The sequence below is a fragment of the Canis lupus genome, chromosome 10 (assembly GCF_003254725.2).
Source record: "Canis lupus dingo isolate Sandy chromosome 10, ASM325472v2, whole genome shotgun sequence".
Lineage (NCBI taxonomy): Eukaryota > Metazoa > Chordata > Mammalia > Carnivora > Canidae > Canis > Canis lupus.
The window spans coordinates 64,768,221-64,792,175 of record NC_064252.1 but is presented as its reverse complement, the minus strand read 5'-3'; the positions used below and the strand labels follow the sequence as shown (position 1 = coordinate 64,792,175).

Here is a 23,955-nt window from a genome sequence, read left to right as displayed (position 1 = left end):
TAAAAAATAAATAAGGTTTACTACATCCTCCCTCAATAAAGCCTCAACTAGGAATCAGTCCAGTATTTGAATCCCAGCCCCTCAGTTTATGAGCTAGGGCCAATTATTAACCAGCCAGGGTCATGGTTTCCTCATTGGTAAAATTAATAAGAATCATTTTTCCTAACTTCACAGATAAGGATCAAGTCATTTAATGCAGGTAAATCACTTGGCAGCCAGTTAGCTCTCAACTGTCTGTTCACTATTTGGATGAAGAGGATATGGTTAGGAGCCCTCCTAGGTAGATCTGGGACAGGAAGATCTGCAGCAAAGTGTGCAGTGGGTAAAGGGAGACGATGCAGCAGGTGCATCTCCTTCTCCTTGGGAACTTCCAGGAACTGCCTATCAGTCCTGGTGCTGCCCTCAACACCCTCACCTGTGCTAATGACTTCTCTGATGGAACTGAAACTACATGGAGAACCTTGCAAAAGTCAACCATGGCTAACTGTGGCTAATTACATATTGCCTTGAGAACACGGTACCACAAGAACACACACCCACACACACACACTGATCCCATGCACACATGGACACTGATCTGGCTTCAGAGCAATCAAGAATCAAAAGGTAGAGTAACTCTAGAACATTATTTTCCCTGGGCTAGAGCAGAGTCAGAGATATTCGGGACCTATCTTCGGGGTAATTATTTCTAAGAGCCTTGATAAAATGTACAAAGCTAGAGTAGGAAGTAGCAACGTGAAAGCAGTTGTTGGAGAGAAGCGTTCTCTAAGAGAAAGAACTAATTAATTGGTTTGACTGGAGCTTCTTTTATATATTGATTCCTACTACCTCCCTGGTCAGCACTTCCTTCGAGCTGATGAGAAAATGATGAACATACAGCCAAAGGGCCCTGCAGGTGCAGAGAGCTAAGCTAACAAACAACAATACCGCCCCCTAAAATATTCTAACCCCTTGTTCTTGGGGACTGCTTCTTCTCAGGGTCCTTCCCACCACTTTCCTGGTAATAGCACCTAAAAGGCTAAGAAACAAATCCCAAATTTGGGTGAGATGTATAGCTGAAAGAAGACAACACAGGCTTTGGGGTCCCACAGAATTGGACCTCTCCTAACACCAGCCCACAAAACTGGCTAAGTTACCTAACCTCTCCAAGCCTTGGTTTGCTCATCTGCTAAACGAAATCTTCATAAGGTCTACTTCCCTGGGTTGTGGCCAGAATCACATGAGAAATGTATATAAGGCCCCTAATACGGCGCATGATTCATGGAAAGCACTCAAGAACGGTAGAGCACTATCCTTAAGTATAAGGAGTCATTATCCTTTAATAGTTTCTTTTAATATGGGAGTTTCTGTCCATCCCCAATACAGGAGAGGTATTCTAATAAACCAGTCACTAATGGAGTTTGTGATCACGCCGTCCAACCCCAGTTCCTGTGGATTGTGGAGTATAATCAGTCCCAAGCCGTCAGCAAGGTCCCTGGGCCTGATCTTCAAATCCAGTATCACTACAACAAAGACCTGGGGATGGGGAGAACAGCACCACTGTATCGGATACACCCTCCTTCCCTTTTTCCTAAAACCTGTTTGCCCCCTTTCTCTCCATAACTCTTCAGTTCCCAGGGAACAAAGACTCTTGGGAAACAGGAAGCAGCAAAAAGCCTGTGAGAAAATCCCCAGATGAAGATCAGCAATAATCTCTCCAGACAACAGTTTGGTCAGAAGAGGGAAATTCCCCACCAGGCCTCAAAAACAGTCCCTCAAGAAAGCTTAGAGAAGGTTAATTTGGGAAATCCCCTTAGAGGCAACAGAACAGAAACGGAAATCTGCTTCTTCAGAGAACTCTAAACAGAATGAGACAATTAGCGTGTGCCAGGGGAGGGCTCTGTGTCAAGCCACACTGCTGCTCCTGCCCACCTTCCTCCTTTTCATCCTGATCCTGAGGGTAACCCTGAAGGTTCCCAGTTGCCAGAGCCACTTGATACCCAAGGCTCCCAACGCAGGGGAATTAATGGCACAATTCTTAGCCTCTTGACATGAGCTGCTGCTAAGCCAGATTCACTTCCAGTTAGGACCTCCTGTAAACCCTCCCTCCCTCTTGCCTCCTCCCCATGGTAAACTATCAAGCCACAGCTGTCATACTGCGAGAGTTTCCCATCAGGTTTTACTGAGTTCTAATCTGAATGTGACCTTGGGGTCACATTTCTTAGCTGCTGCTAAGCTCCAGGAGGCAGGGAGAAATCCTTCCCACAAGGAAGGGAAAAAAAAAAATCACATAAACCTTGTTCAATGAAGGGCTTAGAATGGAATATCCACTGCTGAGCTGTGGCAGAAAAAATATATAAACAGTGCAAAAAGGGGACCCAGGGAGTGGGGGTGGGGGACTGTTGGCTCCATGACTCCCTGAATCCACGTGCAACTGAGGCCCAGGTCGATCAGGTCTTCACAAATCATCCCCTTCCCATAGAACTTCTCTGTGGTGTGTTTTTGATCTGTGACTTAAAATGATTCAGGACGATGACAAAAATGAGATTTTAGTAAAAGAGAGAGGAAAGTAGTCTCCTTCGTGACAGCTAAAATTTCCTTTACTGTACACTTACCCAAAATAGGTACCAAATTTTGATAAAAAGGAGTTTTTAAAGGAGAAAGTACTCTGGGCTTAAAGTCCTGGAGGATATTGTGCTCTACTAAAGTGTGGGCCTTTTACATAGTCAGGACTGTATGATTCACAATTACAGATTGTACTTTCAAATATTTTTTGACTCCTAGAAAACCACCCTGCCAAAAATCATTTTCCTGGTACCTTCAAACAAATATGGTTCTTACTCACTTCAATTCATGTGGCTTTGTTAAGATTCTCTTTCCAAAAGTTGTAAACATTCTCAGCCACCTACTTTTCCCCATGCTTGGAATAAGCCAGAAAACTCCTGGCTTTGGGTTTGCATGTTTCTAAGCAATTAGAATAGTCTTTAAATTCATTCTGTATACACAAATAATAATTACAATAGTAACATTCAAACGACTATCAAAGTCTCCTACGCTTGCAAATTCTAGAGAGATCATCAACATACCCTCAATAGGTATTATTCCATTTTTCATTTGGGAGCCTAGGAGGTATTCAATTCACAGTTCTAACGAGACTAGGGCATATTTTTGATTTCAGGGGAAAATTTTCATCTGCTCTCAGCTCTACTGTAGTTATGAATGTGAAATCAATTAAATGATGATGCACATCAGCAAAAAAAATAAAATAAAAAATAAAAAAAAATGGTCCTTTAGCAGAGGCACAAATGAAACAGATTCCAACATGGGTCTGAGAGTAATAAATACACTAATAAAAAAGGAAAGCATGGAGCAACTTTGATGGAAGTAAGCTGTTTGCCTTTGCCCTGGAAAGTTTATAGTGTTTTAAACAATTGTAAACATGTCAGTATACATGGATACTGTTTCCATAGCAGCATAGCAACAGTTAAGAGTTTCTCCAAACATACCCAAAAGGAAACTAAAAATAGCTTGTCTTCAATATCAAAATACATACATATACATATTCAGACAAGGGTACACAGAATGATATGTAATTAGAAGTTCTACAGACACCAACCTTTCACAAAAGCACATTGCAAGTAGCTTTAAAAACCAATGAGTTTGGTACCTTTCGAAATGGGGTAGAGACCAAAGAGTCCAAGGGAAGGGCAGGCAGATGCCAACTTGAATTCTAAGATCAGAGGCTCTTGACCCTAAATGCCTCCAACCATTGCTTTGCTGGTTCCACGTGACATACCCCTTGCTGCCAAAAACCCTCGTATCCTGTCCACTTTAGGCTCCTACCAAAATCGGAGTTGAGGGTATGATACATGGTGTTACCTCCATTTGCTATAATGTGCTCTTGTCTTCTTACATTTTCTAGCCAACGTTTTCCATCCTCCTGATATAGGGTGAACAGTAGTTGCATTTTATTTTTTTATTTTTATTTTTTTTAGTAGTTGCATTTTAAAAAATAATGTAAACCCAAATGCCACACTTTCCCAGTGAACTTACTTCACCTGACACACGGTGACAGAAATAGTGATTCTGAAATGAAGACAGCATGTCAGTACATTTTGGGGGCCTTTGCTGTTTGTGCTTTTTATTTATAGCTAAGAATTACAAGTAGTTCAAAAACATCATCTAGTGGGAAATATTATTATAGGGTATCTGTACTTTATTACCCAAACTTGGACACTTTTTAGAGCAAAAGGGGGTGCTATTTATAATCACACTGGGGAAACAGATGTCAATCAAGACAGCCCAGCAAGTCTAGACTAACAGTCACACAATGTCACATATGAGTATAAGCATCTTTAGGGTAGGGATGATGTCTTACTTACTCTTGAATCTTCAGCACCTATTGCAGTGCTTTACACCTAGAAAGAATTCAATAAATGATTGTTAAATTAAGAAATTCTATAATTAGGTTATGTTTTTGTAAACCTCTAATAAGTACATATATATGATAGTGTAAGACATGAGCATAATTTATTTTTTTTCAGTCCACAGACCATGTGTTGGGGTTAAATAAAATCCCACGGAGAGCTACAGGGTGAATCTTACTTCATCATCTAATCTTCTCCTTGAAAGTAAAGAGGATAAAAATGGAGAAGCAAAATATATCTATGAGTCATAAAGAAAATAATTCTATCAGTTTGGAGTGGTGTATGAAAGCACTAAAAAAGGGTTGGAGTATGAATGCAGATAAGAAGCAATTTCATAATCTCTACAATGGTTATTATCCTGGTTTCATTTTCTCTGCCAGGAATGTTAGTCCCTGGGGAGAAATGCAGAACAAGTATTGGATGAGTACACTCCAGCTGGGAAGAATGCTATTTGTCTTTCATGATGAGAGTCCTAGCCATTGGTGAACTCCCAGGAGTGAAGGTAAGAGCCTCTTTACTTTTCTGCCTGGATCTCCCAGGAGCACAGGGAATGTCTTACACAAGTCAATTTCCCATTTGATGGAACGCCAGTTCTTGGTTTATAAGCTGCATCAAAGGATTGCCATGGGAAGTAATCATTACATTCAAGAGAAGTGCTTAGCATTCCTCCTATGAAAAGCACTATAAATCTCCCCACTCCCCTTTGGTGGAGAGGCAGCAGAGTTTGGGAAGTGGTGTGGCCTGTCTCCGACTCTGCAGTCCTGCTGTTTGTTTGGGTTTGCAAGATGGATCACCCTACAGGGTGTTGCATCAAATTTCTGGGCCCCTATTCCTTCATCTTTTAAAGAAGGAAAATAATAATTGTACCTGTGTAAAGGATTGCTTATGAGGATTAAATGATATTCGTGTGAAACACCTAGAACATGAATGTGAGCTATTATTGTTACCCATCTCTGTATTTCTTCAGGTGTTAGGCAAGGGAACTGTTGGAAACAAATTTTTAATTAAAGGCAAAAATTATGCTTTCTCATGTTTCTAATCCAAATCCACCCATATGTGTACACCTAATACCAGAAGGAAGCTGCCTGACCGGGGCCACTTCCTTCTCTCATTCCCCTCCCCAGAATTTAATCGCTTGTCACTCTAACATCAAGGGGGCTTTGCATTTATGATGACAATGATTATTATCCGTTAAATTTCATTAAATCTGAGGCAGTTTGTGGGCTGGGCTGTAACTAGCCAGTCTGTTTCAGGGAAAGCTGAAAAAAACCTGTACCAAAAGAATATCTCTTTTGAAATGTCTAATTTAGAGGTTAGGAAAGCTCCAGAGAAGTGAGGGGTTTTTTCACAGAATTATGTAAGGCTTTATATTTAATGACTTTCTGATGTCTGAGCTGGGGGGCGGGGCTGGGAAATAGGCCCTTTATAAATATCAAATCATGTTGTTATCTATGGAGAGTATGCCAGTTGGTTACATAGAGCCAAATTCTGTTCAGTTTGATAATTACTGAATTTGACATTCATAGAGGTTCTTTTTTAATTCTGGAAATAAGAAATCCAAAAACTCATTAAATTATGAACTGTTTCAGCCCTGTTATCCCTATATAATCACCCCATGGACTACCCTGCCACAGCAAGTCTTTGGGAGAGCTCCTGGTGTTTAGAATGTCAAAACAGGGATTCAATTAATATAAAAGCCACCACTGTGTGGTTTTAAAAAATGAAATACCTGATTTAGGGTTATAGTAGATTCAAAGGAAAGATATGGTTACTCATGCCCAGCACAGAACCTTCTATCCAACAAATCCACACTACTGTTCAAAGAGAAGAGGAAGAGCAAAAGAAACCTGTTTAAGAGTATTTGAGAGCAGGAGAATTGGCCACAACATCTGTCTCTTTCTTTTGATAGTAATAGTAATAATTCATTTACTTAGCCATATTGCCATTTCTTCCTTAGCCACATTAAGGAACATCTAATTATTTCTCACAAAATAGGAGCTTCTAATGAAACCATTATTATTCAACACATTTAGTAACAATAAAGGTCTAGAGAATACCTAGATATTCTTAGTCTTTAGAAACCCTGTCTTCATGTCCTGCTTGAAATATTCCTGTGCTAACGAATGGAACAAGCATGGTGGAGAAAAAGTACTTGGGACGGGGAGTCAGAATTCTGTGACTTAGAGCTACAAACTTGGGCAAGTCATCTGGCAGTGAAATGCTAGGCAGTCACATGGTCTCAAAATATTATCTCACAAGGCATGCCTTCATTACAAAGGGGAAAGATACCTACATAACGGAGAAATCTATTAGACACCACCTTAACCTAATGATCAAACTTCCTCGTCGTAATGAGCAAACTGACATTATGTGACCTCATCCCATGCCCATCGCAGACATCATGAATGGTTCTCAGCACGCTTTCCCATGAAGCCAGGGCACAGCCTCATAATCTTTTTTTTTTTTTTAAGATTTTATTTATTTATTCATGACAGAGGCAGAGACACAGGCAGAGGGAGAAGCAGGCTCCATGCTGGGAACCCGATGTGGGACTCGATCCCGGGTCTCCAGGATCACACCCCAAGCTGAAGGTGGCACTAAACCACTGAGCCACCGGGGCTGCCCACCGCCTCATAATCTTTCTCAAGACTGATGGCATCCTCCTAGAGAAGGAGTTTGAGAACCTAACGGTGCTGATATCATCCCACTTTGGCCTGCAAGTAACAAACACAGCATAAAGTATGTCCCTTCTATAGTCATGAGGGCCTCTGGGACATCTCCCAGGGGGCTCTGAGGTCCTCACTAGACGAAGGATTGTAGATCCCAGGGCTTTACAGACAGTACAGTCAAGATGGCTTTACCAACTGGGAGAAAAGAAATATTGTGTGTGTGTTTGTGTGTTTAAGCCCAAAGCAAAAAACAAAACAAAACAAAAAACCCGAAAAACAAACAAACAGAAAAAGTGGGCTGCCAAGTGAGATACAATCTATCTAATATCACGGATTATTTGTAGCAACTGTTATCATTTTTGAGGCCCCTTTGCTGATTAGGATCATGCTCTCATATCCTACAGAAAGAAACTTTGCTATGGGACAGTGGGCTCTGCTCAGTCCAGTCAGGTTTCAAATTTGTCCTCCAAGATTAAAGCTTAGAGCTTACATATTTGAATACTCCCAATGGTGACAACTGTACACCTTTAAGGCCGAATTTGTGCTTTGATGTCACTTTTCCCATCTAACAACCTGGTTTCTACTTGTTATGTCTCCAGTTCAGCTCTTTATCTGTTTCCTTTATACCATTTACCCAACTGGCAAGTCTTTTTTTTTTTTTTTTTTAATTTGTTAGCAGGTTATTATGAGGGTGGTTTTGGTCTGTCTTTCCAATTACATCAGCTCCAGCGGAGCAAGGACAATTTCCAACTTGTGCATCATGGAATCCTCAGCAACTAACACAGAGCCTGGCACACGGGGCAGTCAGTGGCTATTTATTGACTAAATGAGTCAATAAGTGAATGAATAACTGAATAGATCTGATTTTTTTTTAATATTCCAAGTTATTTTGAGTTAAGTCTATGGAGAAGAAGAATAAGTAATCAACCTTCTGTGACATGGCTAAAAATTGAGATGAAACACTAAATGGTTCTATGCAATTCACAAACCCTACCCTTGCTTATAAAGGCAACTCTAAAATAAAAAGCTCCAAAATGCTCTGAGCTATAGTGTCTTTGCTAGAATAAGTATGTCTCCCAGTGTGACTCCTTGAAGGATAATACTAATTTGAATGTATAAATTGTGTCATTTTTTTTTAGTTGTGTCTGTTTTTAAAGCAAGTTTTATTCATTGCCTCAGAGTCCTGCATGCCCCAAATATCTTACATAACACATGGAGAGGAATGTTCTCACTATAACCCTTACTTTAGAAAACTCTCTGGTTGTCAGCTGAAGCCCATGAACAAAGTGTTCTTTCAGTGCTGAGCAGGACCACAGCTGAATAGCAGATCAGATTAACCAATGCCACCATAGCTGTAATGACATCCTGAGAAACACGAGAGTCCTAACTGAGAGAACGAAGATCAATATTTAGTTTCTTATATTCCTTCTGGCTGTTCCATCACTTTTATGGCCCCCTGTCCTTCCACTTCCCTCACTTCTAACTCCATTTTGCTCTTCTGGGAAAAATGAAAAGGTCAGACTAGAAGTAGTAGTAATACAAATATAAAAGCACTTTCAACAAAATGCAAGGTTTAGGTCACAATACTTGTGCTCTGTTAACACCAAGGTTTGCCTTCTTTTTCTAAATACGTTTTTTGCTGATCTATTTTCATACCTTTCAATCTATTTTTAGTACAGATCAGATGGACTTTACTTTTTCATAACAATCAGGTGAAAGGAAGAAGCAAAAGTTATTACCTAATTATTATATTTTTTAAAATTTTTATTTATTTATGATAGTCACAGAGAGAGAGAGAGAGAGAGAGAGAGGCAGAGACACAGGCAGAGGGAGAAGCAGGCTCCATGCACCAGGAGCCCGACGTGGGATTCGATCCCGGGTCTCCAGGATCGCGCCCTGGGCCAGAGGCAGGCGCTAAACCGCTGCGCCACCCAGGGATCCCACCTAATTATTTTATATCCATTTTATTCACTGAACCCCACAATCCTAAGCACTGCAATTAAACTCTAGGTCTCAACCATTCCCAGATTACACACTGCTGCCAAAGTTCCAACTCACACAATACACCAACCTCCTAACTTTCACACATTTAATTTTTTACATGGGCTGAAAACATTCTTTTATTGAAAAACTATATCCAGACATATAAAAACTGTACACATATTATAAACACCCTTCATTTATGTGACTTTACATAGTGTAATCCATGAACAGAGCTGCAAACACATCTTTAAGAGAAATAACACTGCACTCATTCATATCCAATACCACCAATCTTATAAACATCTGGCATGAGTGTTTAGATAGTGTTAATTTAATTTTTTAATAAAATGTAAAAGTTAAGACTAGTTTTGGAAGAATAAAGTTAAACCATCCACCAAAACATTTGCGTTTGAGCTGATGGTGCAGTTGGGAGGGTTGCTGGTGGCCCGTGTCATGTGACATAATATCATGTGTCTGGTCCTGGTCACCATTCACCTTTCCTGTTTCGAACACATGAAATAGTTCTGAGACTCAATTTCCAACGGAGGAGGGGGTTTCCCCCCCACATCAACAAACAATTCTCAGACAACTTGCTGGTGTCTGAGAATCCAGTTCAGTCCTGACTCTACCTACCCAGAGATAGCATCAGATTCCACAAGTGAGAAATTCAGTCTCATAAGACCACCCTTTCCCCCACCTCAGATGGAGTCATGAGCCCAAGTTGTCACCTGTGCTTCTGATTGACTGGCTATAAATCAGAGGTTCCCATGACCACTTTCTTGGGTTCAATTAATTCGATAGCGTGGCTCACAGAACTCAGAGAGATATGTGTTTTTAATAATGTTTATTATAAGAGGACATAATTCAGGAACAGCCAAATGGAAGAGACGCATAGATCAAAGTAGGGGGGAAGGAGGCGGAGCCTCCGCACCCTCTCCAGGGACACCACTCTCTCAGCACCTCCATGTGTTCACCAATCCAGAAGCTCTCCAAACCCAGTTCTTCTGGGTTTTTATGGAGGCTTCATTATATAGGCATTAATGAAATCATTGGCCATTGGGGAATTGATTCAACCTCCAGCCCCTCTTTCATCCCAGGTCGGAAGGGACTTTAAATTCTAACTCTCTAATCATGTGGTTGGCTCAGATGGCAACCAGCCTCCATCTTTAGGTAAGGTCCGGAAATCACATCATTAACCTAACAAGACACCTTTGTTGTTCTCATCACTTAGGAAATTCTAGGGGTTTTAGAAACTGTGAGCTAGAAACCACAGACAAAGACTAAATGTATATGACAAATATATTTTGGTCAAGTATATATATTTCTTATAAATCACAAGATTACACAACACTTTCACTAACATCACCAAGAGGCTACCAGGGTGAAAATGGAAGTTATCTGCCAAACAGAATATGCTGAATGAATGATCAATATCACCTGAGTGAGTCCACAACCAGAGGATGATGAGACAGGGCCAACCAGATTTTCAAAAGACCTGAGTAGCACATAGCACTAAGTGTGACAGGACCTCCCATCCCACATTCCTGTGGCAGATGTAGTGGAGAGCTGTAGTGGAGAGCTGTAGTGGAGAGCATGGAGAATGGCAGAGCTAATGGTTGCAACCTACTGCCTTCTGCAACTCAGTCAGACATCACCAGTGGACCTTGTTGTCTAGGTGGTAAATAATTATTTTTATGCCTTCATTATTTTCTACAAACTTATCATTTGTGGAAATAAATTCCCTGGTCATAATGATGAGATAAACAAAAATGATAAGACTTTTTCAACCTACTGGAGCATATTTCATTTTTTTTCCTGATGACACAATTCATTTTTATGTTTTTAAATTACTCACTTCTCAAGAGCCTAACCTCTCAAGAGTCCTGTTAAGCAAGAGATGATAGGATAACTCGCCTGAGGTGCTCTGTCACAAGATTTCCTCTCCACCTCCTTCCATAATGCCCTGTCCCCACACACCAATCCAGCCTGCCTATCTCTGAAGGCCTTGGATCTCCAAAATGATTCCTTTTTTTTTTTTTTTTTTTTTTTTATAACCTCATACAAAGAGACCAGCCATGTGAAGGGTCCAGCCTCATGCAAAAATGAGAAGTTGAAATGTTCCTTTGTTTCTATCCTATCAGTCCCCTCTGGCATCTCTCTCCTCTAACATTCCATCAAGGAGGAGGAACAGGCAGAGGGAGGTGGTCCTGGGGTTGGAGGGAACATAGGAACCTTTGTGAGATCATCTCTTTCTTTGGGACTCAAACTACCTCTTCAGAGTCTTCCAAAACTTTCCATTGGCAGGAGGAGTCAGACAGCTGAGTGGAGCCAGAAGGTGGTCCCACTGACTTAATGATTTGTTATCCAATTTGTGCTTGAAAATTAATTTATTGGTTTGCAGTTTCACCTGATTGTGAATTGTCAATTAATATTTAACAAGACTTAATTCCATTAGAGTATTTCGTATTTAACCATCCTTTAAAAGAATGTGTTTTATCTTCTCCAGTTTACCACACACTCAGCTCTTTCCATTTCAGAGCATATTAGTTAGGGTAACACTAATGCTATACTAGATAACTATCAAAAGGTCAACGTGTTAGCACAATATACTGGGCAGCCTTTGCTAGGTTACTCTTCCGTGACAAACAATCGCCAAATCAACAGCAAAGGCTTATTTTTCGCTTTGTTGACTATGTGTTAGTTGCAGCTCTGCCCCATATGTCTTCTTCATCTGGAACCCAGACTGAAGCCTCCAGCCTGAAGAAACGGCCTGTACGTGACACATGCTGTTCTCAGGGCAGGACAAAGAATAATGGTGGAGTCATGCCGCAACTCTTGACGCTTCTGCTCGCATGTGGTCTATATCAATTCTGCTGACGTTTCACCAGCCAAAGCAAGTCATAGGGCCAAGTCCAATATGAATGAGCAGGAAGTACACCTTTTCTCCAGGGAGACTTGCCACCATAGACCCCTGCTCTAGAGCAGCAGATAGTTGGGAGCAATAAAATCTATCAAACAATAGAATTTTGTTTCTCACTCACATAACAGTTCAGTACAAGTGTTCCTGGTTTGTAGGCAGCTTTCCTCCTTGTGATCATTCAGACTCAGGCTATTTCCATCATGTGATTCCACCATCTGTATCCAGCCAGCAGATGGGGAAGAAAGAAAGGGAAGGAACTCCACTCACTTTTTAAAAGCCTGGCCCTAGAGAAGATACATATCCCTTCTGTCACATTTATTGATGACCACCCGGATGCAAGGAGCTAGAGAGATGGGGCATGCTGAAAAATGTAGCTTCTGTCTGAAAGGCCACCTCCCACAACAACTTCACTAAGGAAGGAAGAGGATGAATTTTTGGTGATCTCTTAACCATTTCTGCCACCCAAAATTTCAAGCTCCCTATCCTGGGCATGCTTGAGCTTTATTTCTAGACCCACTTATGCTGAAATTGGAATAGCCAGAAAGTATTCAGGATCTCATGGTTTGGTTTTATTTTTGTTGTTGTTGTTACTAATATAGATCTTACTCAAATAACAAAGCACCAGCGACTTAGAAAACTGCTGTGTTCCTTGTCTAAGATAGATGTTTATCCTATCTATCATGTTCCAAAGACCAGTATAGAATTTTATGTTTTGATAGTTCAGAAGGAAAACATTAGCAATGATTTTCACAGGTTGCCTACTGATTTTCTATCGTCAATTCAGGGTAACAGAACCACTAACATAGTTGTGTTTTTCTCCAAACCCCTGAATTTGCACATGCTATCCCTCAGTTTCTTACCTACCCAAGTGAAAAGAACAATGGATTGGTTGTTTACAAGACTGAGTAGGAAGAGAGACCTCACCAAAATGAGGATGCAAATATATAGACTAAAATTGAAAATTGGCCTCAGTGACCACAAATAGCTTGCTAAAGTAGTTGCTTCTGCAATCGATAACCTCTTTATTACTAAATCTCCCCTACCCCTCCCCCTTCCGACCACTGCCACTGACTCCCTACTGGGCACTCTACATCATCCTTCTCCAAACCTAAAGGTAACCCCGGATGTACAAGATATTGGCCCAAAGTTCTTTGCAGCCATAGCCCAGGGCTCCCAGAGAACTTTGTTTTTACCTCTTTAACAGCATAGTCACATTCTGTCTTGTATCTTAGTGGTTTGTATACAGCCCTTCCACCTCCTTCTAGATAATAAATGCAGGGTCCATGCCATGTTTGCCTTCCTGTTCCCCACAACACTTACCTGGCACATAATCAATCCTTAATATTTATAATTGATATGAATTAGGTCAAATTACAGACCCAAACTAACTAATCCAGGCCCAAACCTGCAACTGAGGCCACATTCAGATGGTGCTTCCACTAAGTTAGCTGTTATGTTGGATGCCCATGTTACATTGCTGGGTTGAGTGCCTTCAGGCTGCTAATTCCCTTCTCATATACCCTCCACTTCTGTCTTCTTTTTTAACGAAGATGCTGACGTCACTGAATATTGCCTCTACAGCATCATGTGCTAAGAAGAGGAACCTGAGAAGGAAAGGGAAATCTTTGTCTAGGCCTCACCCTTAGCTTCCTTTTTTCCCTTCTTGGTTTCCATTCTGGTCATGTGATAAACATAGGGATGTTTTGGAGTTCTCACTGTAAGGCTTCTGAAAATGTAGAGAAGCCTCCTAAACCTCTGGGCCTCCTTTGTGGTCTCTCCTTACCCTTACCTTCAGAAGCCAGAAAGGTCATCCTGTTTCCTTCAGTTCTTTAGAAAATTGGAATCTAAACCTAGACAGACCTTTCAAAACTCCTGTGAGACTTTACATATCTCACTAGTATCAGTGAAGAACCAGAATCCAATGTTACAACAAAGGAAGAAGAAGGCACCATGGGAAAGAGCAATGATGTGATGGAAAGAACCATCGAGGCAGGAATGAGAGGAATTTGGGTCTGATGTCTAGTTCCTTTCCTTTTCATCTGGCTGACCCTGGACAAACCAGTTTATCCCTCTGGATCTCACACCTCTAACAAGCTCTTTAGGGTACTTCTAACAGTCCTTTTGGAGCTAGGAAGTAGGAGTCACTAATTAGGCAGGTGATGACCATTGTACTGGACCCGCCATCTCCAGTCTACCAGAAGTGTGGTTTTCAACCCAACCATCTGCCATCTGCCTTGTTTGCATGTTGGCTGCCAACCCATCACCTGGGCTACATGTAAAATCTTATCCAGTGATTTAAGTGACATTTCTCCCATTTTCCATTTAGAAGAAGCATAAAAATATACATCCCATCCCAAAAAAACAGATTTTCTTTTTTTTTTTTTTTTTTTAATGTGACTAGTGGAACAATACTTTCCCAGCAACACCACCTGATAATATCTCTCCAGCTGTTTGGACGGAACGATAACAAGACCCTTCCCTTTTCTGTGTTGAGCTCAGTAAAATAAATAATGGTCCCAAGTTAAAAAAAGCTTTAATTTCAGAGCTCTAGTTGGAGCAGGGGGTTCTGTTGCTTGGCAAGATGTTCTAGTGAGCTTCTCACAGTAGGAGTTAGGGCATTATCTGGCAACAGGAGAAAGGAACTGAAAGTGTTCTGCATAAAAAATGTAAAATTCTATCTCCCTTGCGGGCACAGGGATTTGGACATATACATTGTATTTAGAAGAGAAGGGGGGGGGCAGTTCTTGCTCTTAATTTGAATTTAGTCTATTCAGTCTCTGAGAATTTTTGCACCTGCACTTATGCATGTGTTTGTGGTGTGTGTGTGTGTGTGTGTGTGTGTGCACGCACGCGCGCGCATTGTGGAGAAGAGGGATGGAAAGGAGAGATGCTTTCCTATTCACCCACCCAGAGCCTGCAGGGAGAAAAGGAAATGTCTACACACCCAGCAGTGAAGAAACTGGAGAGAGAGCCTTTTCTGGAGGGCTAGGGCCTGCTATTGGCTGTCCTATTAAAGTTCCAATGGGGCTGTTCTTAACTGAGTAACTCAGACCTTGGGAAATGCTGTTGTGGCATCATTAGACTACCTGGTCAGGCAAAAGGAAGCATCTGGTAGTGAGTTCAAATCAAATTTCCCCCTTTGGCAGAGTTTCACCCCTGAGGCTAGGTGGTAGAGAACTAAGAAGGAAAACATAGGGTTATCACTTTCTTAGGTGGATTTACTGTTTTCTCTTTCCATCTCACACTTTTTAGACTTGAGGAAGAGAAATGGGAATGGGTTTTCCTCAAAAGAGGAAAAGCAGGCTGGAAATACTAGGAAAATGGAAGAATGAGCCCCTCTCAGAGAGAAGAGACAAGAGAGTCTTTGAAACCCTAGGGCAAAGTGAAGAACTAAACTGTGTCTGCAAAGAAAACTTAGTTTAAATTGCTTCAGTGACTTTACCTTACTCTGCTAGAACATGCATATTCCACAGGAGTGGTATCACCCCAAGGAGGCAAAACTGGTCCTTGGTGGATATAAAATTTTGGTGTAAAATGTTAGATATTACAGTGGTTTGTAGCCATTCAAAAGGCTTCGACAAATAAACAGATGTACAGAGTATCGTAGTGGTTCAATTTCATGGGCAGGGATGAGGGATGGTATGGGGTGCAGGTAGAAGAAAAAAAGGTCAAAAAAGTCTCTTTAGGGGATGATAATGAAAAAACTCTAAGGAATCGACTACTAGGACAATCACACTTCCCTTCAGTTTCATATCATCCTCTTCTGTTTGTAAATTCCCTCTAGTCACTTCTATGCTTCCATTAAAAAACACACAAGTCTTGTATTAAGAGGGAGTGTGGGGGAAGTTCGGCCCCTTTCACATGGACCCCCAGCAGGGCCCACATAGAGGGAACAGCTGGAGGCCAGGGATCCCACTGGGCACATGCAGGGATAGAAGCATTGGCCCAAGGCAAAGATAAAGGCTGGGGGTGGGGGGGAGCAGTGAGAAAGTGTTATGGGGCAATTCAGGAGCTGACAGGAGGCCAATTTCCTTTGTGGTTTTTAAAGTATGGTCCCAAGATGGGCAACATCAGCAATCATTGGCAACTTGTTAGAGATGCAAATTCTCGGTCCTGCTCTAGACCCATGAATCAGAAACTCTGGAGGTTGGGCCTAGCCATCTGCTTTAACAAGCCCCTACATGCATCTAAAGTGAGTCAAATCTGAGAGCCCCTGACTAGGCAGGTGGCCCAAGGGAGTGGGGAGCCCACTGTCCTTTGGGTGATAGAAGGAAGTACAAAGTGGAGGGCTCAGGAAATGAAAATATTCTACTCTCTAGTTTTTAGTCATCTTTAAAATCTTTCATTCAGATCTGCTTAATATAAACATTGCTCATATTCACAGGCAAAGAAAACAACTTTGCAGTCATATTTGCTGATAAAAAATGGAAGGAGGTCTACACTTAGGTAGCTAATTGAAGCCACATAAGTAATCAAGGCAGGCAAGTCAAGAACAATAAATCTCAGACGTGGCTGGTTCTGCTATCTTCACTGATCACCTAAAACGAATAATCAGCAATCACTTCTTTATTTTTTTACTATGTAGATATTGATAAGGTATTCATAATCTATAGCAGAAAGATTAAGTTATTTGCTCAGAAACCTACACAGGAAACTAGGTTGCCTATACAGGATCACACTATCACTGATGGGCACAATCCAACCTCCAAGATTCTGATTCTAAACTTGCAAAGTATCAAGTTCAATTTTCTCTTTCCCTTTTAATTCTTTCCTTCTCTCCAAACTATAGCAATTTAATGTATAACTTTAATTTGTCCTATTTATGAAATATTCATAATATTGGTCCTGAAAAACATATTGCTTTTTTTTTTTTTTTTATAAGAGGTAAACTAACGTTGAACGCAAACAATCTGGTAACAACTCCGATTAAGCACATTCTGCTCCTTAGGCCACTGCATATTATATGAGCTTGCAAAACTCCATATTAAAACCCAGGTTCCCGGTAACACTTTTTCTCAGAGTTAACTTCCACCCGAGACCTACTAATCACAGACTAATTATAGAAGAAACCCTAAAGAATAATGACTTTTAGTCACTCCAGCATTAGACCCTCCCCCAGGTTACATTATGGAGGTAGACTCCAGTGAAGACACACCAAAGATTTTTTTTTTCTGACCCAAACTAGTTCAGTCTATTAAAATGTTTGCTGTGGGATTAATGTTTAGGATATAATAATTATGCCTCCATGTTATTCCTGGTTTACATCTGAAATGACCTTGTATCAAGTGTTTTGATTCCCATGGTAAGGAGATAGTGAAGATTAACCTAGAAGGTTATTATTGACTTCCCCCCTCACTCCACAGTTCAAATTTACATTTAAACCCCAAGATTTCTTCTTTACATTGTTATTCCCCTTTCTCCTACTGGCCCAGGCCACATACCACTTTTACAATAATGTCTCCCCTGTGTTTCTCAAAGACTTGTCCTGGCCTAGATCACACATTGAATTTCAGATCTGTGTAGTTACTTGAAAGCTCACAGCATCTCTCTTCTCATGGGCTTTTAATCAGATCCTGTTGTACATCTCTACAGAGATCTGCCTCAAGCCGGCCCTCATTCCTGAACCCCAGATGCAGACTGATCAAGGACCTAATGAGAATATATTCCCGCAAAAGAACCCCTCTTGAGATGTGCACTGTTTCTTTTGTGAAGTTCTTTAATTGCCTTTTTTAAGCAAGTGAGAGTGAGTCACTAAATGTTCTGTTATCAAATGAGTACAGATGTAAAGAAAGCCTCTTTTTTCCATTCTTTTTTGTTATTTGTAACATGGAATTAGCCAAATAATTCACACTTAATGGCAGGTGTAATGCTCCTTAAGCATTACATTTCTTAAGGACATTTCTTAAGGATCACCAACCTTAAGGCGTACCTGATTCTATTCAAACTATGAAGTGATACCCAGTGAAACCTCCATGCTCCCAAATAGCTGCCTTGGTATAAACCGTAGATAAACGAGTCAAACCACATCAAAAAACCAAACCTGAGCTACAGATAATAAAAGCTAATATTTATTGACCTTTTTAATTTTGGGGTTTTTTGGGTTTATTTATTTATTTATTTATTTATTTATTTATTTATTTTTTGGCCAGGTATAGACCTATGTTTTCCATGTATCAATTTCTACTTCTTAACAACCTGATGATGTAGGTGCTGTCATTACCCCCACTTTACAAATAAAGACTGTGACACCCAGAAAGGTTAACTTACACAAGGTCACACTGCTGGTGGGTGGCTGAGCCAGCTCACAAGAGCTCTCACAGGCAGCTTGTAAAGATTTCCCCCTCTCTCACTCTTACTTCACTGCCTCCCACTAGCCCTCCTTCCCACACCCACCCTGTGATTTTTATACTGTGGGGTTAGCCTGGAGCCCTGGTTTCCTCCAAGCTCCTTTGTCTCCCCGAATCCTGTGTTCCTGGTATCCACATCCCTCCCCTGGCTGGAGTCACACAGAAAGCCTGAACATCTGACACACATTGGTCATGCCTCCTCCCTTTGGGGACTAATTTCATGCTGTGCTTAGTGATGCATACAAGAGCATTATCTCCTGCTGCAAGCAGCAGACCCTAGGGTATAGTGTATACTCTGCCCATAACTAAACTTGGGGGAAACTGAGGCACACCAACAGTGTAGGAGCAACTTAATTCCTCAAATGCTTGGCAGATGAGGTATGGAGAAGGTGGGTATATTTGGACTTATGTTTCAGTCTGGTGGCTCATCTACCACACTGCCCCTCCCCTCCCGCCTTTCTCCCCTGAGGACCTCTTGGTGGGGAGTTGCCTAGCCCACACTCAAGCCAAAGCAGACTGGCAGAGGACTGCCAGAGCACCACATACTATTTCTATTAAAGGCAAGTGGCTTGCTCCTTCCTCTTTCCCCTTATATGAGTACCCAGTGGATATAGGGTATCTGACCTGTGTGCCCAACCTCAAGGACCCTGCAGTATTAACTATCATTGCTAACAAAGCCTATAGGATAAAAAAGCAAAGAGCCTGTCCATGAATAGAAAACATACTGTCCTCTGCTCCCCACCCCACCAAGTATTTGTCAAAAGCAGCTGGAGGCAGCAATTGTTCTATTCAACATTTGTCCACTTGAGACCATCTTGGGGTCTGCTTTAACTCTGCCAGCATCCAAATCCAGAGAGTTTTAGGATGGGTCAATAGTAGAACAGGCTTATCTTTGCCACACATGACTTGGGCCCTATAGAGGTTATGATCCAAAACTTATTTGAGGAATGTTTACTGTAACATCCAGGAGTTTTAAAGCCTACGTAGGGAGAGCTTTAATGGTAAGATGAAGCATGAAGCCAGGCTCCTGGTATAATAATGGCATAAATAATTTCTCTTCATTCCATGGGCAACATAGATTTATGGTATCTGCCAGGTTCCAGGCCCTGAGCAAGCAGAGGTAACTGCCACAAAGTTTCCTGTCCTGATGAGACTTTACAATGGCTTATTCTGGGAGATTCTTGGACATCAACTGTTTACTTTCAAAAGATTCAGTGGGAATTATTTTAATTTAAGAAATACTCGTGACAGCCGGTTCGGGGGCAACTTTTCCAAACATGCTATAACAAAATTGGCAATTTTAGCTAAATCACACCCTGTTCTTCAGACACTTGACTTAGATTTTTCTTTACTACAGTAAATCTGTGTTCAGAATGTGGAAACTTGTAGGGACCAGCCACTCTAGCTCAACCTTAAAGACCGGTTTTTGGGCTAGGCTGCATTTTCTGGAAGAGCAAATCCTTTAAGTATTTGTATTGAAAGAGGACAGTAACAGCAGCTTGCAATAGCCAATCTGCATATTTTAATGGAAGCCCTTCTAGGCTTTTGTATTGGAATAACCAATGGAACTTAAGAAATGCCAGAATTTCTAATAAGAAGGAGAAAAAGAAAATGTATACCCTCTTGGAGATGTGCTAATGTCTTCTTAAGACTAATTAATAAGCACTGGACATTGCCTCAGATTCTGTGTGACTTAATAAATGAGGTGTTTTACGCCTCATCCTTCATGTTATCCAACAAACGCCTGTTCCACGTTCCTAATGTATCATGCACTATTCTAAACACTTTACTAGTATTGATTTCTTAACTTAAGACCTTCAAAATTTTGTGAATTTTATACTTGTTTGATGCTGCTATTTCTGTGTCTTCTGGAAGTTGTGCCTTTAGGTGTATTTTCCTCCTACATCACTAAAATTAGTGTTACAAAAAAGTCTCTGTATATTTTGCATCCCTTAAATGTATTAATTTTCTATCAGATCACATTCTTATATTTAAAATAAAAATGAATTTGGTTTTCAATTGTTCATTTTTCTGTTATTAACTCTACCACTTTCAAAAATTCCCAGTTAAAGCTGCATATTTCTCAGTTTCTGTGATATATGATCACAATGTTGATAACTGATTGAAAGAAATAACATTTTCCTTAAAATTTTAAGAAAAGCCCTATCCTGTGCAAAGTTTCACCTGGGTGACATAGCCAGTTAAGCGGCCAATTCTTGATTTCAGCTCAGGTCATGATCTCAGGGTTGTGAAATAAAGCCCCTATAGGCCTCCACACTCAGCAAGGAGTCTGCTTGAGATTCTCTCTCTCCCTCTCCCTCTGCCTCTCGTGCTCTCTCAAATAAATAAATAAATAAATAAATAAATAAATAAATATCTTTTTTTAAAAAGCAAAAATATCAACACTGTCCTCAAAGTTACTCTGAAGATTAATTAGAATAATACCTGTATCCTGCTTAATCCAGTGCTAGCATATAGTAAGTTCTCAATAAGTGATTGCTAGTATTATTACCAACACATAAAAGTGCCAACCATATGACAGACAGTGCTAGAAGATTTCACATATCCTATCTCATTTAATCCTTCACAATCCTGTGAGGCAAGGAAAAATTCTTCCATTTTTATAGATTAGGAAGCTAAAGGTCAGAGAGGTTAATAACCTGCTCAAGGCTGGGATTTGTAGTCAGGTCTGCCTGACTCCAAAGTCCATTTTCTTCCTCCATAGAAGAAAATTGTCCTTCCTAAATCTCTTTCGCTATTTCATGCAAAATGTGGATTGCCATTTTCAAGTTTGTATTAATACATAGCTATGTGAAACCACTTCTGTTATCTACATTATTATAAATAACAAATACATCTTCCACCATATTTATCTCCCTTATCATTCAATTCAAGATAAACATATTTTGCCTAAAAGTTGTATTGGCATTCGGAAGAAACTCAGGTCTATACTTAAGATCCATAGACAAGCCAGATGAAGTACACAGTAAAGTAGTATCTGTTTCTTCGATTCCCAGTGCTGGATGTGGATTTATCTTGGGCTGAATTTGAATTGTAGTCATTGTGACCCATCTTTATATATTTCTTCTTTAATTCAGCAAATATTTAGTGAATGTTAAATAAATTAGTCCTAAGTCCTGCTTTTAAGGAACTATAAGTTCAATAGGAAAGATAGGATGTACTAAAGACCAATAATTCCAGATAAGAAGTAATAAGTGCTAGAAGAAAGAGATACACTAATCTCAAGGATGGCAGTTTCTTCCTACTGGAAAGAGAAGGCTCAAAGCTGGCTTTAGGGAGAGAGTGGCCTCCTCTATTAATTGCTTTATCTATGTGCAAACTATTCATGAATTTGCTTCAAAATAATTCAGAAAGGGGTGAGTAGGTTGGGGTGCAGATAAAGTAAGGCCAGCCATGACTTAGTCATGTGGAAGCTCAGTGTTGGGAGTGTGCGGAGCTTCATCACACTAGTGTATCTACTTCTGTGTGTATTTGAAATTTTGCATTAGAAAAAGTTAAAGTATTCCCCATGTCATTTGCTTATGTAATAAACTACATGTAAATGGATACAAAATGTATAACATAATGGTTTGGGCCTGGAGGACTGGACAGGTAGGCCATTAATGACCACTGGTAAAATGAAGGGAAGTCTCCACCCCTAACCATTAGGCTTCCTTGCGTCTCCCTCCACACACAGAAACCTGAGCAACAGGAACTCCTTCATATAAAACTAAGAGTCAATGTAGGGTAATAACAACCTAGGGAATTCCCTAGAACCAGTGCCTACCTCTCAGGAGAGAATGAGCACATATCCTGATGAAAGCAGTCTGTGTGGGTTTTATAGAAAATTGAAAACACAATTGATAAAGCACAGGGGCTTCAGGGTATCTGCAGACTTGAATTTTGAGGCAGTATCCCATCCCTCTGATTACTCATGAAGATCTTACATGTAGGCTCAGGGAGGGATATGTGTCAGTATTTGTAGGTGAAATAAAGACATTAAGTACCGCAATGACCCAAGAGTTCTCCAAGGCTCTATATAGCACACATCCTCAGAATGTTCCATAGGTGTGTTATATAGTGATTTCTGTTAATTAAATGCAATATAATTTTGATGAAGGTATGCCCCTAGCCTAATTCAGATGCTCTCAGGCACATTGAGCAAAGGGTGGGGGGAAGGATAGAGCTCAGCCATCTGGCAGCATTCCATAAAACTGGACAGATTTATTATAAAATATGGTACTAGGGGAAGTGGTAGATAAAACTTTATACCCTTTTGAAGATGATAGAGTGTATTTCTCTTAGATTTTATCTGGATATTTTACCAGGATCAGGTTGTTTTGAAGAGGCATTGCCACCCTGACTCCAAACCCCAAATTAAAATTACAGCAAGTAAAATTAGAGAGTGTCACATGCTACTTTAATTCTGTGCTGCCATACTTTAGTGGCTTCTCATTTAAGAGTACATAATTATTTTCAAATTATCATTTATCATTTCATGGTTAAATTAGATTATCAACCAGAACTTTAGGGAGATTGGAATTATATATGCAAACTAGATTCTTGTGACCACTATTTATGCTCCTTTTGGTTAGCTTTATTTTCTGAAGCCTCAAATTATCTATTTCATGGATAACCATCCTAGGGCACTAGGGAATATTCAAATGGAAAAAATCAGTACTGTTTCATATGGCATATTTGCAAGAGATATAGTTTGTCTGTAACAGAAACTTACCATTCAGTAGCAGTATAGGTTTCCAAGAATACTAAAATATTTCTTTAAGGAAATGTAATTCATGTGACCTCTAACTTCTTAATTGTACCCAGGTGTGTGCACAACTGTTTTTGCGTGTGTTTTCTACACGTTATTTTAATAAAAGAGAAAGAAGCTCTCCAGAGGGTCTCTGCCTTTATACAATGAGACAAAATGACTTGGAAACTCCCTGGATATCCTCTGATCAACAGTTCTTGCAATTCTGACAGCTATAATGTTTCTTAGAACACCAGGCTCCTGATATTTTTCTTCTTCTTTCTAAAGAGAAACAGTGATTTTATTTACCCATGTAATCTAAATGTGTTTCTACCAACCCTGCTTGATCTCAGTAGTGTCAACTGATAAAATCTATTCCTTTCATAGGCCAAACAGCTTTCAGATCCCAGGTCAGAGGTCATTTCCTTGGGGGGAAATAGGAAGACTTTAAAGAAATTAAAAAGCTTGGATTTCCTCACAGAAGTCGTCCACATGGGATAATCTTACAACCTTCATGTTCTCCTAATTCCCACCAGCTGTGTGATTATTTGATTGGTGTTCATCTATTCCATGAGACATTATAAACTCCATGAAGGTAGCATCTGGGTTAGTTTTATACACAATTATATTCCCAGTACTTGAAGCAAAGAAAGCTCAAAAAATATTGGTAGAATTAATTAATGTAAACATATATATAAATGTGTACATCAATAAATGAGTAAAGAAATTGTTCAAAGAGGCTTTATCCGTAACACTTTAGAACCTTACTCTCCATACTGTAGACACGAGCCACACATAGCTATTTTAATTTAACCTTAAATTAATTAAAATTAATAAAACTAAAAATCCAGTTCCTCAGTTGCACCAGCTACATTTCCAA

At 40.2% G+C, this 23,955-nt stretch overlaps 1 protein-coding gene and 1 long non-coding RNA gene across 9 annotated transcripts in view; one reads left to right on the top strand and one right to left on the bottom strand.

Annotated features, from left to right (window-relative positions):
- The window catches only part of PELI1 (pellino E3 ubiquitin protein ligase 1), a 135,991-nt gene that overhangs the window by 19,553 nt on the left and 92,483 nt on the right, over positions 1-23,955 (top strand). For all 6 annotated transcript variants that reach the window (XM_049115586.1, XM_035721699.2, XM_025469217.3 and 3 more), the window contains one exon: positions 4,787-4,908. The gene's annotated coding sequence lies outside the window, so the exon portion shown is untranslated. The remainder of the gene's footprint in view (positions 1-4,786; positions 4,909-23,955) is intronic.
- Positions 1-23,955, bottom strand: part of LOC112673554 (uncharacterized) — a 94,383-nt gene that overhangs the window by 37,002 nt on the left and 33,426 nt on the right. For all 3 annotated transcript variants that reach the window (XR_007413645.1, XR_007413646.1, XR_003144871.3), the window contains exon 3: positions 4,362-4,397. This is a non-coding gene — a long non-coding RNA (uncharacterized LOC112673554). The remainder of the gene's footprint in view (positions 1-4,361; positions 4,398-23,955) is intronic.